The sequence below is a fragment of the Cavia porcellus genome, unplaced genomic scaffold (genome assembly GCF_034190915.1).
Source record: "Cavia porcellus strain 051 isolate PalLab524CR breed Dunkin Hartley unplaced genomic scaffold, mCavPor4.1 scaffold_26, whole genome shotgun sequence".
Lineage (NCBI taxonomy): Eukaryota > Metazoa > Chordata > Mammalia > Rodentia > Caviidae > Cavia > Cavia porcellus.
Genome location: NW_026947509.1, coordinates 6,808,802 through 6,825,737, shown reverse-complemented (window position 1 = coordinate 6,825,737; position 16,936 = coordinate 6,808,802). Strand labels below are relative to the sequence as shown.

At 41.2% G+C, this 16,936-nt stretch overlaps 1 long non-coding RNA gene across 1 annotated transcript; it reads right to left on the bottom strand.

The window, feature by feature from the left end:
• Positions 1–3,122: 3,122 nt before the first annotated feature.
• LOC134473104 (uncharacterized) lies at positions 3,123–12,928 on the bottom strand. Its single transcript, XR_010043216.1, has 5 exons — positions 12,807–12,928; positions 12,511–12,573; positions 11,981–12,231; positions 3,834–3,960; positions 3,123–3,670 (listed from the first exon to the last, which is right to left on the bottom strand). It is a non-coding gene; the product is annotated as an uncharacterized LOC134473104 (long non-coding RNA).
• Between the last annotated feature and the right edge of the window lie 4,008 nt (positions 12,929–16,936).

Below are 16,936 nucleotides of genomic sequence, written 5' to 3'. Positions count from 1 at the left end.
GTGTTTCTCCCGCTGTGTGCATCCATCCTGCGCCCTACACAAGTCTCTCAGCCACGCAGAACTTCGCAACGCGTGCTGTGCCATTCAGAGCCTCCAGAGAACAGAGGCGAAGGGCTATGCAGAGGGCCACGGAGGCAGAAGAGGTTCATTCCGAGGACCTGAGCTGTGCAGTGGTGGCATTTCCCGGGCTAATTAGATTTTTATCTCACACCTGACAACTAAAAACCACAAACTGCTAGTAAGATAGTAAACTGGCACAAGTTCCAGAGGGAAAAGTGGCGACGTAGGGCAAAGAGACACTTAGATCAAAGGTCAGCCAAAACAGATGACCATCTTAAGAATGGATTGGGCAGGAGGGCAACTGTGTTTGTGCAAGTGTTTGTAGCAACACTGTTTACAAAGGGAAACTCAGAGAGGACCTAAATAGGCGACCTGCATGAACCGGCTAAGTAAATGATGTCACCTCCATAAAATTGTGGCATTAAACAGGGTGATGTTAACACGTTACCACATATCACTAAGTAGATAGAGAACATTACAAAACAATGCGTGTTTTATTTCTTTTTTTAACCTTTGGATTATTTAGAAATATGTCATTTAATATCCAATTACTTGGAAATTTTCGGACAATGTTCTATTTCCTGATGTCTAGTTTAATTTCACAATAGCCTAATAACACGTTCTTCATGATAGCAAACTTTTTAAATTTAGTGGAATGTTGTTTCTCCTCAAGCCTTAAGTTTGTCTGGAAATTCATGAGTACTTAAATGCAAAGAGTGAAACTCGTGATCTAGTGAGGGGTGGCAGACCACTCTGGACTGCAGTGTTGCGTGGGTCGGTAAGGCACTCACTGATTTCTGGTGGCTCCGCCCTGTCAGTAGCTACAGAGTTGGCAGAGTTAACCTAACCCTCAGGGAGGGCTGTGTCTCTCACTGCTGTCCTGCCACCTTTTCCTCCGTGTGTTTTGGAGCGTGCTTACCGGCCACGTGCGTATTTACAGTCTGCTATCTTCCTTCTGGTGTGCTCCTTCTGTGCTGTGTGACGTCCTGCTTTCATTCCTGGACACGGCCTTTATTTCGGGTCCACTTTTTACCAACATTGACACTCTGCTCTTTGGTGAGGGCTTACCCGGTATGGTTTCTAACAGCTTTCATCTCTACCCTACCTAGATCCTCACATTTCAAATATATTTCATGTGGGTAGCACGCTGGGGTCACACTTTTGATCTAGTTGACAATCTCCAATCATCTGTTAATGGCTATACTTCTCTGGCTACTTTAACTCTGCCTTCTTGTGACTAACCCCACCTTCCTGTTGTTAGATTTTTGTTGGACACACAGGTTCTCTCCTCACCCACCCGCACCCCTCCCCACCCCACCCCACCCCCGTTTGCCTCCTTTTGAGTTGAGTGTTTTTAGTTTATTGCCTTCCTGCTCTGTTTTGTTTGCTAAGGATTGCTGCGGGGTTCCAGCGTGCATCTTTCACATGAAGTAGGAGAGAGAAGAGTAACTTAACTTTTACTGCGCTTACGCATTGTTTTCTTCTCACAAATGAATGACTTGTTTAGTGAAATAGTTTCTTTCATTTTTTTAACTTGGGGACTGGAGATGTAATTCTGTGTTAGGGCCCCTGAGACTCGGATTTGACCTCCAGCCCTGCAAGAACAATCAAGCAAAAAAATTAATTTCTCACACTGCAAAGGAAAGAACCAACCGAGTGAAGAGAGCCTACAGAATGGGGCAACACTTTGGACAGAAGATGAACATCTAGAACATATGAAGAATTCAAAAAACGTTACACCAAACATAATAGCGCAGTGAATAAGCAAGCAAATGTTATTAGCTGTTTCCTTGATAACAGCCATTCTTCCTGAAGTGAAATGGAATTTCTGCATCGTTTTAATCTGCATCTGTCTAATAACCAGTGATGTTTCACACTTTTTCATATGTTTAGGGTTGCTGTTTCTACTTCTGAGAAATTTCTAGGCATCCCAGATGCCCGTGTTTGAATTGGGTCTTTGAATTTGGCGGATCTGATTTTTTCCCAGTTTTTTATATGTTCTAGTTTGTTGGTCTGAAGAAGAGCTAGAAAAACACTTTTTCATTCTGTGTCTTTTCGCTTTGGTGGTGATTTCATTTGCTATGCAATAGCTTTTTAATAAGGTCCCAGTTGTTGATTTTTTGTAACATTTCCTGTGTGCTTGTGGTTTTGATCATAAAATCTTTATCTATACCTATCTCTCCCAGAGTTCTACCTGTTCTCTTTCAGTACATTGAGTGCTTCTGTTTTATTTAGATTTTTGATCCATTTTTTATTTTAGTTTAGTGCATGGTTACAGACAAGGATCTAGTTTTAGTCTTCAGCATTTTTGGAGAGCCAGTTTTTCCAGCGCCATTTATTAAAGAGGCTGTCTTTCTTTAGTGAACATTTTGGCCTCTTTGTCAGAGATCAGGAGGCCGAGTGAGTTTGGGTTTGTGTCTGCATCTTCTAATCTGTTCCACTGATCCTCAGGTTTGGTTTTGCCAGTACCAGTCTTTTTTTATCTGTAGTATAATTTAAGTCAGGGATCATGATGCCACTGCTTTGCATTTGTTACTCAGAAGGATTTTTCTATTCTGCGTCCGGTTCCAAATGAATTTTAGAAATTTTTCTCTGATTCTGTGAGGTATGCTAATGGTATTTTGGTTGGGATTGCGTTAATCTGTATAACAGTTTGCGAGTATGGCCATTTTCACTATGTTGGTTCTTCCTACCCAAGGGCAAGGGATATCTTTTCATTTCCTGGTATCCTCCTCCATCTCCTTTGGCAGAGATGTGGGGGGAAAAGAACCCTTCTCAATAGTTGGTGAGAGTGTAGATTGGCACAATCACTGTAGAAATCAGCATGGAGAGTCCTCCAAAAAGTAGGATTAGAAGTACCATTTGACCCAGGTATTCCCCTTGGGTATCTTTCATGAAGAACTAAAAGCATCACACCACAGCAATATATGGGAACCCAGGTTTACAGCAGCACATTTTGTAAACAACAGATCTTGAAAACAACCTAAATGTCCAGCAATCGATGAATAATAAAAAGCATGCGTTTTAAAGAAACGAAATTGAGACATTGATAGCTAATGAATGGACTTTGAGACCATAATCATAAGTGAAATAAATCAGACACACAGGGGTAAATATCCTCTTATCCCTCTGGAGTGAGACACTAAAAATGTAAGAACCAAAACGCACAATAGATATTGTGAAATAGGAAGAAATTGTTCAAAAGGAAACAGGAAACTACGAAAGTGGGGAGGGAGAAAAAAGGAAAGGAAAAATGAGAAAAAGAGGGTAACCTGAAAACTGAGCTTTGTGGACAGGGAAGGGAAGAGGGTGGGGACAAATCAAGGTGTATCCTGTACAGGAACAAACTGCCTGGGATGGATGTGATCACTGTCTATGCTTTATTTAACAAAACAATGGGCAAACGAATTGAACAGACACTTCTCAAAAGAAGTACAGATTACCAATAAAAATAGGGGAGGGTGAGACCAATGTCATCGCCATTAGAGAAACGCAGAACCAGAACCACACTGAGGCAGGCGCCTCTCGCCCAGTCAGCACAACCGTCGTGGAGTACGGAGAAGGTAAGTGTCAGCGAGGGCGTGGAAGAGACAGGACACGCTCTGCGTGGCTGGGAGAGAAGGGATTAGTGCAGTCGCTGTGGAAATGAGGAAGGGGTTTCCTCAGGAAACTAAAGCCACCGCTTCAGTGGAGGCGGCTTTCCCACTCCATGCTGTGTACCCAGCGGAATCAAAGCGAGAGTCCCATGATGCCACCCACAAACCCACACTTACTGAGGCACAACTCACAGCACTGAGGTGTGGGTCCAGCCTGTGTGTGCATCCACAGGTGAATGGACAAAGAAATGGGCACACACGAAGGGGATCTTCCTCAACTGGTGGAAGAGTAACATTGTGTCACCTGCAACAAAATGGATTAAATAAACTGCAGGATATGGTAAACTCAATAAGCCAGACTTAAAACAAGTATCACGTTCTCTGTAAATGTGAAATTAAAAAGAAAAACACTGAAGTAGAAAGGAGACTATGATAAGAAGAAATGAGAAAGGCAAGACAAGAGGCAGCACAATTCCTGACTTGCAATTATACCACAAAACTACTGTGATAAAAACAGCATGGTACTGGGAAAAACACAGACCTGAGGATCAATGGAACAGATCAGAAGATGCAGACACAACTCCAGACACACTCAGGCACCTTATCTCTAATCAAACTGGGTACCTCTTTAATAAATGACGCTGGAAAAATGGCTTTCTACATGCCAAAGACTAAAAGTAGACCCATATTTTATCACCAGCATTAAAGTCAGAATGGATCAAAGATCTAAATAATAAAACAGAAACATGCAGTCTACTGAAGGGGAAGCAGACAGGAGACATGGGTGTAGGCAGAGAATTCATGAACAAAATCCAAACTGTACAGAAGTACCTAAAAGAATCAACAACTGGGACCTCATCTTATTAAAAAGCTTTTGCACATCAAAAGAAATCACCAACAGAGTGAAGAGACAACCAACAGAGTGGGAAACAATTTTAGCTAACTGTCCCTCAGACAAAGGACTTTTTATCTAGAACATACAAAGAACTGAAAAAAATCAAAACCCGTAAATTCAAAGACTCAATCCAAAAATGGGCATCAAAGATGAATACACACTTCTCAGAGGAAATACAAACACAAATAAAGATATTTTTTAAATGTTTTAAATCACTGATCATTCGAGAAAAGCAAATTGAAACAACACTGAGATCCCATCTCACTCCAGAAAGAATGGCCATCACCAAGAAATCAACCAATAACAAATGCTGGAGAGGCTGTGGGGAAGAAGGAACTCTCCTGCACTGTAGGTAGGAGTGCAGCCTGGTGCAACCACTATGGAAATCAGTCTGAAGACTCCTTAAATCTAGGACTAGAGGTCCCATTTGACCCAGCTATTCTCTTTTTTGGTATCGTCTCAGAATTAAAAACATCATACCACAGCTGTATTTGTGCACCATGTTCACAGCACAATTAATCCTGGAATCAACCCAAATGCCCATCAACTGACGAATGGATATGAAGACATGGTATTTTTACACAATGGAGTACTACACAGCCATAAAGAAGGCTAAACTTGAGACTGTTATAGATAAATGGATACAACTTGAGACCTAACTCATTAGTGAAACAAATCAGACTCATGTCTGTTGTCTTCCTGTTGTAAGAAACTGCAAGAGCAAATAAGGTCTAAAATGTACAATAGGTTTTGTGAAATAGGAAGAAATTGCTAAAAAGGAACTAGAATGGGAAAAAGGGTAAAGGAAGGAAAGGAAAAAGAAAAAATGCAAGTTAGTTATACTATCTGTGTCTTTTAGCTCCTAGAAAAAAGATTTGTGGTTACATCGATTGGAGAACTTTTTATACTCATATCTTGTACTCTGAATAACTACCTTAAAGATAAAATATACAAGTATTAGTTATTCTCCTACCATCTTTTTTTTATTTAAAGGGGAAAAAACAGAAGAAAGGGTAGAAATAATACAGAATTTCAGAAAAATAAACAGTAAGAAATCACTAGTTGATACGTTACATATTGTCATCTTCGAAATAGTTGCTCAAGTTACAAAATTAAAGCATACAAAGTGATATTCAAATAATGACACTACCAACAGTTCTGCTCAATGATCCAACAAAAACTTAGTAATATGGTTATCTGTCCTACACACTTGTTTTTTATCTTAAAGAGGGTAAGATTAAACATGACAAAACAAAACAGTTCATAAGGAAACAATTTAAAGTAACACAGATTTCAAAGCAAGTCCACTGGAGATCTTCACTGTCTATCTTATCATCTCTAGTTTTCTTCCAAACAGTTGTCCCCATCTTCACACATATTAAATACATACTGAACATTATAGAACTAATCAGATCATTACAGGATAATGAAGGCTTTTTACATCTTCAAGACCTGATTTTGGGGAAGTCAATGATGACTACCATAATGTCTCTCATTCTCTTCAAAGTAGTTGCCTTTATCTTTACGTATGCTGAAATTGAACATAAGAGACTAGACTAATATCACTCTGAACAGTGAATAATAGTATCGCTAGATTATATCATAATGCTACAGAATTAGCATTGGGTTTCTTAGTATCTTTTCTTCTTCAGAGTATCTGTTCATTACATCATGTATTATATAATCTGTTCCCATAAATAGTTTAGAAATTCTTCCCATGTGTGAATCTCTACATGTATATCTATCCTTTCTGTATTTTAGGGAAAAACAGATCAAAACAAGACAACAAAACAAATTCTTAGAAAAATATGCAATGAAAAAGACATATAAGACCACAATATTAGGTAATCTACAGTAGTTACTATGTTTTTTCTTGTTATTTTGAATAGAATTGTCCACCACATCAGGCATTATATAGTTAAGCATAGCATTACATAGCTATTTTTATAAAAAACACAACTTTGAAGACATTGTGGGACTTGAAAGCAGTTAATGATCAAAACGGTTATGGGTGTCTTTTACATCTTGTCATCTTCAGAGTAGTTGTCTCTACTTTTAGACTTGATACTATCACGCATACCAAATTCAAATAAAATCAGTCAATGCAAAATAGTGGTCTAACAAACCAGCTTCAAATAAGATCAGTCATAGTAAGACAATGTAAGTAATACAGGGTTTTAGTTTAAGTTAATAGGAAATTAAGGATAGTTACCATGGTATAACTTGTTATTTTTGGGTTAGCTTTCTGTGCCCTCAAATCTCATATGAATAGACAGACCTGAACAAAATATAATCAAACTAAACAGAACAGTAAGACTACTGTGGCTTTTAAATTCTGATACACTTTTAGCAATGTCCTCTGCCTTCCTTTTTTAGGCAATTCCTCCCCTTTCCCTTTCTCAGGATGCTTTGTATATTTTGGGTCCCACTAGCTCCTATAGTTTTTAGATTAGGGGTCAACCTGCTATCTATCTGAGTGTTGCTGAACCTTTTTACCCCTGACCTTGATCTCTAGCTTTACTCCATTACTAACTAAAGTCATAGGGTTTTCCTTCCATCCAGTTGTATAGTTCTACACTGCACATAAGTGTCATAGCTTTCCAACCTATCTGTGGCTGCTGGACGAGTTGTCCCTATTTCTCTCTGGTTTCCTGTCACATATAGCATCGTTTTCTCATCTTTGACTTTCAGTTTATTAACCCTCTTTCAGGTTGAGTGTATCTCCTATTCAGAGCCTCTCAATGGATCCTGCCTCCTAGTCTACTCTACCTGTGTTTCTTTTTTTGCTAGTGTATCAGGGCTATCTATATTAAAGATTATAGCTTACCGTCTCTGCCTCATCTCTGCTATTTTATTCTTCTGTCATTATTTGTCCACTTTACTCCTTCATTCCACTGTCTGCCCCATTCATTGAGGCCTCTCTGCCACTGTTGCTGGAATCCTGGTCTTTTTTCCTCTCTCTCTCTGGAATGTCCTTCAGTATTTTTTGTAGGATTGGATTGGTGGCGATGAATCCCCACAGTTCCTCCTTGTCTTGAAAATATCTTGTTTCTCCATTAATTTTGAGAGTTTTTCCAGGTATCAGTAAAGACTGCTTGGTTGGAAGTTATTTTCTTTCAGGGCTTGGACTGTTTCCCCCCAGGCTCCCAGGTTCTTCTTGATTTGAGACTTTGTGTTGATAAGTCTGTCGTTATTTTGATGATTTGTCCTTTGTAGGTGATCTGCTTCTTTTCTCTGGCCACTTTTAATATTCATTCTTGTGGTGGATTTCTGGTATCTTGATTATTATATGTTTGACTGTAGATCTGTTTTGGTTGTAGGTAGCTGGAGTTCTGTATGCCTCATTTATCTGGATATCATTTTTTTCCCTATGCTTGGGAAGTTTTCCTTAATTATATCTGTGAATAGTCTTTGTAGTTCATTTGTGGTTACTCCTGCTTCTTTGTTCACATTTTTTATTCTTAAGTTACAGATCCTCTTGTCGTCTTCTACCCTTTGAATTGTTTCTTCCTGGTTCCTTGTTATTTTTAAGAGATCTTTTCTTTCATGATCACACATCATAAATCTCTCTTCAAGTTTCAAAAGGCTAACTTTAGTTTCTGTCAAGGCATTTTGCCAGCTTTCAATGGAGTTTTTAGTTTCCTGGTAGTCTCTTTGGATCTGTTTCATGTATTCTAGATTTTGTTTATATTCTTCATCAAAGATTTCTCTTCCTTTTCTGAGTTTCTCCACTCTTCCACCTGTGTTCTCTTAGGAGGGACTTGTCATTTCTTAATTAATCTTTTTATATCTTGCCTCACTTGCATCAGAAGTACGGTTTTAAATTCATCTATGAGGTCACAAAGGCATTTCTTTATGTCCACTGATGCTGTGTCTAATATTGCATGATTACTGCACTGGTTCTCTTCTGTATTTACCTCTCCTGGGCTTATTTTCCCAGGGTCAGCAACTGGAGGGGTTTTTTTAATTTCTATCTCTTGTCATGTTTCTGTTTTCTTTCAGACAGGTGTGTCCTAGGGGTCTTTGGCCCTCTCCATATTGCTTAGGGTCTTTCTGAAGCATGCTGACTGGGTTTTGCTGCCCTCCCCAATTTGCTGTTATCTGAGGTACATGCAGGGGCACAAGAATGGTGCAGGCTAGCCTCTAGCCTCGGAACCAGTTGACCCACAAATTCCTTCAGCGATTTAGGATGTCACAGAGTTGGACCTTTTTGTCCCTGGCTATTGGGTGCCCAGAGGCACAGCTCAGCCCCAGCAGAGCCCACCTATCCTCTCTGCACCAGGGGCAGTCGACTGATACTGCCATGGTGCCGGATTCTGCCCAACTCCAAGATGTCCTCCAGCCAGCAACAGCAGCTGTGGGACCCAATCCCCACCACTCACCCAGAATCAATGCAGCTTCTCCTCTTGACTCCACTCCACACCACACTGCGTCCTCCCACCAAGAGCTCAGGACTCAACAGTTCTCCTTATTGGCAGCCATGGCTTCAGCTCCACCTTGAATCACCTGACTCCACGGCACTCCCAGTACAGCATGGACGGTTTCAGTGAGCATGCAGGGCTCCAGCCCTACACTTGCGTTTTTCCTTCCTCTGCAGAGGTAGATTCTAGCTTGATGTGGTTTTTCCACATCTAGATCAGCATCCTGCCTCTTCAGAACACTGCGTGGTGCCACGCTCGGCTTTGGCGCCCAGGCACATGGTCCTCTCCATGGCCTCCTCTGGCTCAGGGCCCCGGGACCCAATTTCCAGTACTCACCAAAAGCCAATAAAGCTCTACCCCTTGGTTCCATTCTAGACTGTGTCGCATCTTCCCATCAAGGTGCCAGGGACTCATCGACTCCCGTTATCAGCAGCTGCGGCTTCAGCGTGACTTTGGATCATCTGACTCCAGGGCACGCCCAGCAAAGCGCAAATGGGTCTCAGTGAGCGCGTCAGGCTACAGCCCTTCACCTGTGCTTTTCCTTCCTCTTCCTAATTGTATTTTTCCCTTCAGTTTCCTCCTGGCTTAATAAAAATCATCCTCCAATCGTCTGGCCCTCTCCATGCTGTCAAATTCTAGCATCTGAGCTGCCTTCCCACAGAGACTCTCCATCCAGCCCTCTATCAAGCCGCCATTTTTCCCTACCTCCTACATCTTTTTTAAATAGAATAAAACTAAACAAAATAAAATAGAATAAATCCAGTCAGAACAGAACAATGAAAGTGATACAGCGCTTTAAAACAAGATAATAGGAAATCAGCAAAGTCTACCATAAGGCCTCTGGTTATCTTTAGAATAGCTGCCTATATCATCAGACATAATAAAATCAAACAAAACACTAAAATCAGCCAAAACAAAATAATGAAATCGTTACAGAACTTCAAAACAAGATAATAGAAAATCAATAATGGCTTCCATAATGTATCTTGCCGTCTTAAAAACAGTTGCCCATTCCATCAGACAAAATAAAATCAAACAAAACAAAGCAATGAAAATGAAACAGGAGTTCAAAACAAGATAACAGAAAATTACAATGTCTACCACCTTTCCTTTTCAGATGTTTCCTCCCCATCACTTTCACAATATCTATTGTACATTTTGGACCCTACTAACTCCCTCAGCTTTCTATACTAGGAAGACACATGGTGTTCACCCATGTGAGTCCAAACCATTTCACCCAAGAGCATGAGCTCACATTGCATCCATTTACCTATAAGAGCCTTGAGATCATCCTTCTTCCTAGCCGAGTAGCTTTCCACTGTATGAAAATACCATGCCTTCCTTTTCCATGCTGTGGCTGATGGGCAAGCTACCCCTGCCTTCTTCTGGGTTCTCATTGCATGAAGCATTGCCTTCTCTTCAGTCTTCAGTGCATGAATTTCCTTTCAAGTCAAATGTGTTTCTTGTATAAAGCATATTGATGAGCCTTGCCTCCCAATCCATTCTGCCTGTGTTTCTTTTTATTCGAGAACTGAGGCCATCTACATTCATGGTTACCATCAACATGCACTGGTTCATCTCTGGGATGCTATCCTCCTGCTGTTGGCTCCCACTTTTCCCCTCCACTCAATTCCTTGCCCCACTTGGTGCTCCCCCTCATAACCAACTTATATCAAACTCCAAATTCCTGGAAACATGATCATCTTTATTTCTCTCTAGAATGTCCTTCAGCACTCTCTGTAGGGTTGGTTTGGTGGTCATGAATTCCTTCAGTTGTTTGTCATGGAAGTATCTTATTCCTCCATTAATTTTGAGAGATAGTTTTGCAGGGTAGATCAATCTGGGTTGGAAGTTTGGGGTTTTTTTTTTTCAGGACTTGAAATACTTCACTCGAAGCTCTTCTTGACTTGATGGTTTGTGTTGAGAAGTCTGTCACGGTTCTGATAGGTTTTCCTTTATAGGTGATCTGTTCTTTTTCTCTAGTAGACTTTAATATTCTGTTCTTGTGCTGAATTTCTGGGCTCTTGATTATTATATGTCTGGGTGTAGATCTATTTTGGTTATGGCTAGTTGGAGTTCTATATGTTTCACTTATTTGTATGTCAGGTCCTTTTCCCATGACTGGGAAGTTTTCTGCTATTACTTCTATAAATGGTATTTTTGTGTCATTTGTGTTGACCCGTGCTATCTTATCATTTTATGAAATTTCATTTTACCTTTTCCCATACAATAAAATAAAAAAGAAGAAGAAAGGAATAATGGAAGGGGAGGTATAAGAGAAGGTGATGGGGTGGATAGGGTCAAAATACATTCCATACACTTGTGAAAATACCACACTGACACCAATATTCATTATAATTAATGTGCATAATAAAATGCATTTTTAAAACTTCAAAGCACTTATTAGGTTCCTATCCTGGTTCCATAACAAAAGAAAGAGCAGAATTTCCAGCTGCACTGCCCTGCTGAAAACCAAAACCAAAGCAGTGCTCTTAGGAGCCCAGACACTGCCTGCACACCCCATGCATTACTAGTGTCTGTGTCTCCTCAATGAGACCCAGGCCACAGGAGCTCCATTTTCTACTTTATTAAGTATATATCACTGAAGACCATAACTATAATCATTCTTATCATTAAAAATAAAAATTATGCCCAGGTACAATGGTGCATGTCTACAATCAGATCTACTCAGGAGGCTGAGGCAGGAGGATCACCAAGTTCAAGGCCAGCTCTCTGAGGCAAATTAGAAAACAAATAAAAACAAAAATTATAGTCCCTCTACTCAAATTTTGAGTCTACATTGTAATTTCTTACGAACTAATTATATCAAAGCCCAATGTGTATACAAGGTAAATGGCATTGACTTACTATGAATAAAGTCTAAGAAATACAGGCGTATTCCTGACCCTTTCCAAACAGTAAAGTCCCTCACTTAGGTATGATTTCTATCCCAGGAGAATTTCACAAGTCGATTCATCCCCACGTCTGACAAAGTGACTCTTAGATACCTTTGACACAAATATGCAATGAGAATCATAAAACTCCAAGCCTCCTCTGCAGCGTGGCTTTCCTCTGCTTGCTGACATCACAGGCTCTGACCAAGCGCTGCACAGTGAGCACACGGCGGCACAAGGCGACAGTGTCCGGCAAACACGGCAGTTCCCACCGTGACTTCTCCGCATCTACGCATCCTCCTAATGTGAGGTCCACTCGCGTGGGTGACAGTCCACAACTAGACTGTCCGTAACTCAGGGGCGCACTGCAGCGTAAAACGATATAAAGTAAGTAAAGGAAGAGAGAGATAAATTACTTTGTTGGTGAACTCATAAGATTTTCCAAGGGCACATAAATATTTTATTTCCTTGCCTCAGTGCCCCCAGTACCACTGTCCAGTTGAGAAGACAGCTTGGAGACCGGTCCCATGCAAGGGAAGTGAAGATTATGACCACTTCGAAGTGATCATATACTCAAAGTGACTTTTCCAAACCAGCTTTTACAAAACTGGTTATCCGTGAAAATCACTCCTGCAAAACCCAACCTGTTCAAGATGAGCTTCCTCTGCGATGTGGCCCACAGGATCCCGGCCAGCTCCATCCATCTGCTATATAAAATAAGAGCTTGTATGAATCGGGTCTCTGTCCACCCACTGGAGACTAAGGTAAGCCACCGTTCTGAGCATTGCCCACCTCTCCTCTGGTTCTCCGAGATACTTGACATTGTTTTTAAGCACCAGTCACTCTGCTCTATCTTAATGGTGAACGACACAGAACCTACTTCCCTCAAACCCCAAACCTGGCCGCAGCTACAGGGGAAACAGCCTTAAACAGCACTCACTTTGCAGGTCAGTAAGAAAACCTGGGTTCAGCTGTCCTCTGCAACACACAGAGAATCAAAAATTTTGTCCCTGATGTTTGCTTCATTGTCCCATGGTGCGATTTGAAATCTCCAAGTTTCCAAGGCCAGATCACAAGACTCTGCACAACTGAACTTCGCTCCCCTAAAATATATGTGCAATAAAAGAATGAAACACCATTACTACGCTGTCAGCATTTACATATATTAAGAAGATAATATATAAATATTATTTATTATTATATTTATATTATTTATATTATTATTTATAATAAATATAAATATTTATTATATATTATAATATATATTATATATTAAATTTATAAATACTGCCCATTCATCTTAAATGCCCATGATGAATAATGGAAAGTTTAATTAATTTAAAAATAAGACACATGGGCGTTTCTGTGTAAATACTTTGTGACCTTCTGGACTCCTGGAAAAGATTGCAAACTCATAAAACCTTTGCTACACCTCGTGATGGGGAGGCTTGGCTCCTTTTGCCAGGTAAAAGTGTCACGTAATAGAGTCATTAAAATGATAACAGCCTAATACCACGCTGTGATCCTGTAATTTATTCTTTTTTATGTGCTTTATTCTTATTTATGAAATAATTCGTGTGGCAGTCAATATTTTTTGCAAGCAAACTTTTTTTTACTTTAAAATCAAGTTTGAAAGTCTCATTAAATGACATACAGGATTTTTTAGCTGAGTTACCATTCAGTAACAGCACAATTTAGTTAAGGTTAGAGAGTGGATGTCAATGAAACCCATATTTAAATCATGTGTGTTGGGATGTGCCGTAGTGGGGGAAATCCATTAAACAGACAAACATAAATTTTCCCTGAAAAAGACATCAGTGAAAGCAATGTCTGTTCTAGCTTAGCATGAAACACATCCTCAGGCTTTTGGCAAAGCTGATGGGAAGTTATCTCCTGACACAGAGGTAGATTATTCCTTTTCTCCAGGGTTTGCGGACCTGGAAAATAAGGTGTCTGCGTGGCTACTAATCACACGCACATCAGCTGGCAGCCTGGCTCATTTCCAGCAGATCTTATCACACAGAGTTTTAGCCTCTTACTAAGCACCCCTCCACTCTTCAGTTCCTAATAAACACAGGGCGAAGCCGTCTCCGTCCTTCTGAAATGAGATGGGATCTGTTTTCATGTCTGAAAGCAAAGGCCTACGTGAATTTAAACTCTCACTGTGGATCAAGACCATCCCTCTTTGGCACTGTCTTCTACAACTAAAAGGTTTCCAGGTTCCCTACTTTGTTAAAGCCAGGACACTGGTCAATGGAAGGAAAACCAGCTCCTCCAAAATAGATCACAAGCTGAACCCCCAAAACACCCCTGTGAACCCTCAGGGCTGTTGAACACTGCTAACCCCTTCTTCTCTGACACAGTCCCGAAGGTCTCCTGACACTCCATGTCCTGAGTCGCAGGTGCTGATCTCTGAGGGCTGAACCCTGGTCACCTTCCTCACCTGGAAGCACTGTGGCTGCCCCCCTGGCTTCAGTGACTAGGGCGCTGTCACCAGAGCTCTTAGGAGGTTAGGATTAAACCCCGCGCTCCTAGGGAAACGCCCTCCCCAATCTGGTTACCTGTTTCATCTCACCAGGAAAAAAAAATCCAGCAGTTTGAAACACTGAGGATTTAGCCATGCAAAGTAAAGATCATTCCAAGACTACAGGGAACACCATCTTTTACCTTTTTATTGAAGTAATGTAAACATTACATAACTTTATCATTTTATGAGCCTTTGAACCCAAGGGCCTTCTCTCCTCCTTTGCTTCCTAAACCCACTGAACCTGAACTCACTGAACCTGTCACCACCACCAGGTTAATGGAAGCGCAGGGTCCAGTGTCCCTGCACTGTGATATCCTGTGATGGACGGGGTGGAACTGCTTCTTCACCAGTGGACACCGCGCTACGCCGAGGAGGTGACCTGCAGTGTGACATTCAGAACATTAGGAATGGCAGGGCATTCAGAAAAGGGCCACTGCCCAGTGAGCGAGCGGGGACTAGGGGGAGAGAGAGGAGCAGGGCAGTAGAGAGGATGCTTAACGGGGTGCCCAAAAACTTAGCCATCAAGATAACCACGCTTTGTTCCAATCCTTTTAAGAATCTGTGAAGAACACTATCAAACAGTCACATAAAAATGGATTTGACCCTGAGCTGACACTGTGATCCCAGAAATCTCCCACTTCCTGGATCCCCTGTTTGTAGCTCTGCCTGCATCAAAACTCCTTGCAAAACTCCAGAGCCTGATGTGAATGAGCCTACCAAGCGTCTTCCAGGAAGATGTTGGGGTGGGGGAGGACAAGAATTTTCTGGGGCTGGGTCTCTGGGGGACACCAGTGGGGTGGCGCCACATTAATGCTGTTTCTGTCACAGGTTGTTGGAATCTAAAGTCACTATTATACTGGCCTCTCAAACTGGACTTCTAGATCCTGGACAGAAGGGGGCACTGCCGAGCCACTGATCGAGGCTTTGAATTAATGTCTGCTTTCAACCTGTAAAATTCGCTAGCGTCCATTGCAGGAGTGAGCAGAAAGAGCACAGGATTTTCCCAACAGACGTGTTTGGCATAGGTTCCTCCGCTGCTGTAAATTTATCTGCCTACAAAAGATCTTAAAAACTGATCCAATTCTGGAAGCAGGGAACCTTGTTTTGGAAGAACAGGTTAAATAATATACAATTGTAATAAAAATATATAATTGTGGTGGTGGTAATTATGGAGATGGTAGTGATATTGGTGATAGAGATGACTGTAACAATGGTGATGAAGATGAAGATGATGGTGATGCCATGATGGTGATGATGGTGATGACGGTGATGCTGATGGTGGTGGTGATAGTGGTGATGACAGTGATGGTATTGATGGCAGTTATGATTGATACATTGTGTCAACTTGAGAAGTTTAGAGGTTTAACTGAGAGACTCAGCAGGGAGCCAGATCCTTACTTTGTAAATATCTTCATCCTGTGCAACAGGAGGGCACAGAGATTTTGTGAGTGCTACATCTGCCCTGAAGGGCAGTGGTCTGAGTACAATATAAGGGAAGAAAAGAGGCTGGCTTCCCCCTCTTTTGCTCTGGCTGCTTCTGCTGGCTGCTGCCTTGAAGTGTTGCCCCTGTGCCATGAGCCACCCTTCCTTGGAGCCAGCTGATTATGAGCTAAAACCTCCACAAACTGTGAGCTAAATAAACCTTTCCTTCCTTCATTTTGGGTATTGGGTAATTTGTCCCATCAATGACAGAAAAGTAATCAAGACGATGGTGCTGTTGCGCTCCTGTTGCTGGTGATGATGATGATGGCGATGGTGATGTTGGTGACAGTGATGGTGACGATGGTGATGATGGTGGTGATGATGGTGATAGTGATGACAATGATGGAGATGATAGACGTAAGGTATCAGTTCTGTTCATCACTACCGTCACTGTAAATGACTTCCTAATTTTTAAGTTGAGCTGTAGTATTTCATCTGAATCTATTTTAAGGATGCCTATCTTAGTTAAACACACAGCAGGTCACCTCCTGAAACACAGTGTCTCAGGTCATTAATGCCAAAAACTGGGCAACAAATAAGAATTTGGTCAAAACCATTCTGTAAGCTTCAATAGGATTCGTCCAGCTACCTTTAAATACAAATCCTTCTCCCCCGAACAGAAAGTGATTGCTCATTTTATTCTTAGCTCAGTTCAGCACCACAAGTCCATAGGCTAAAATACCAAATGGTCTCTTGCTTGCACATAGGGGCTTTTTCCCCTTTCCAAGTGTCTAGAGGTGAAAGAACATGTCCTAATTTACTTCATTTCCTCTTTCCTGGTTCTACAAAAAATATCAAAATGAACAGGATCCACAGAGACTTTTTGAAACTAAAGGACCATTTTAAGCTTTGATGCTTAACTTGAAAGCATCATTTTCCTCAGGGAAATAGCAATGGTTAAACCAGCTCTGGGAAGTTCACAGACCACTCCTGAGAGGCTGGACTAGCTCAGGTCATGCAGTAGTAATACAGACCCTGCCAGTATATCAGGAAGGCTCACGCTAACCAGTTGCATCCTACACACCTAAGCTTTGAGACACACTGTGATGTGTGTGTGATGA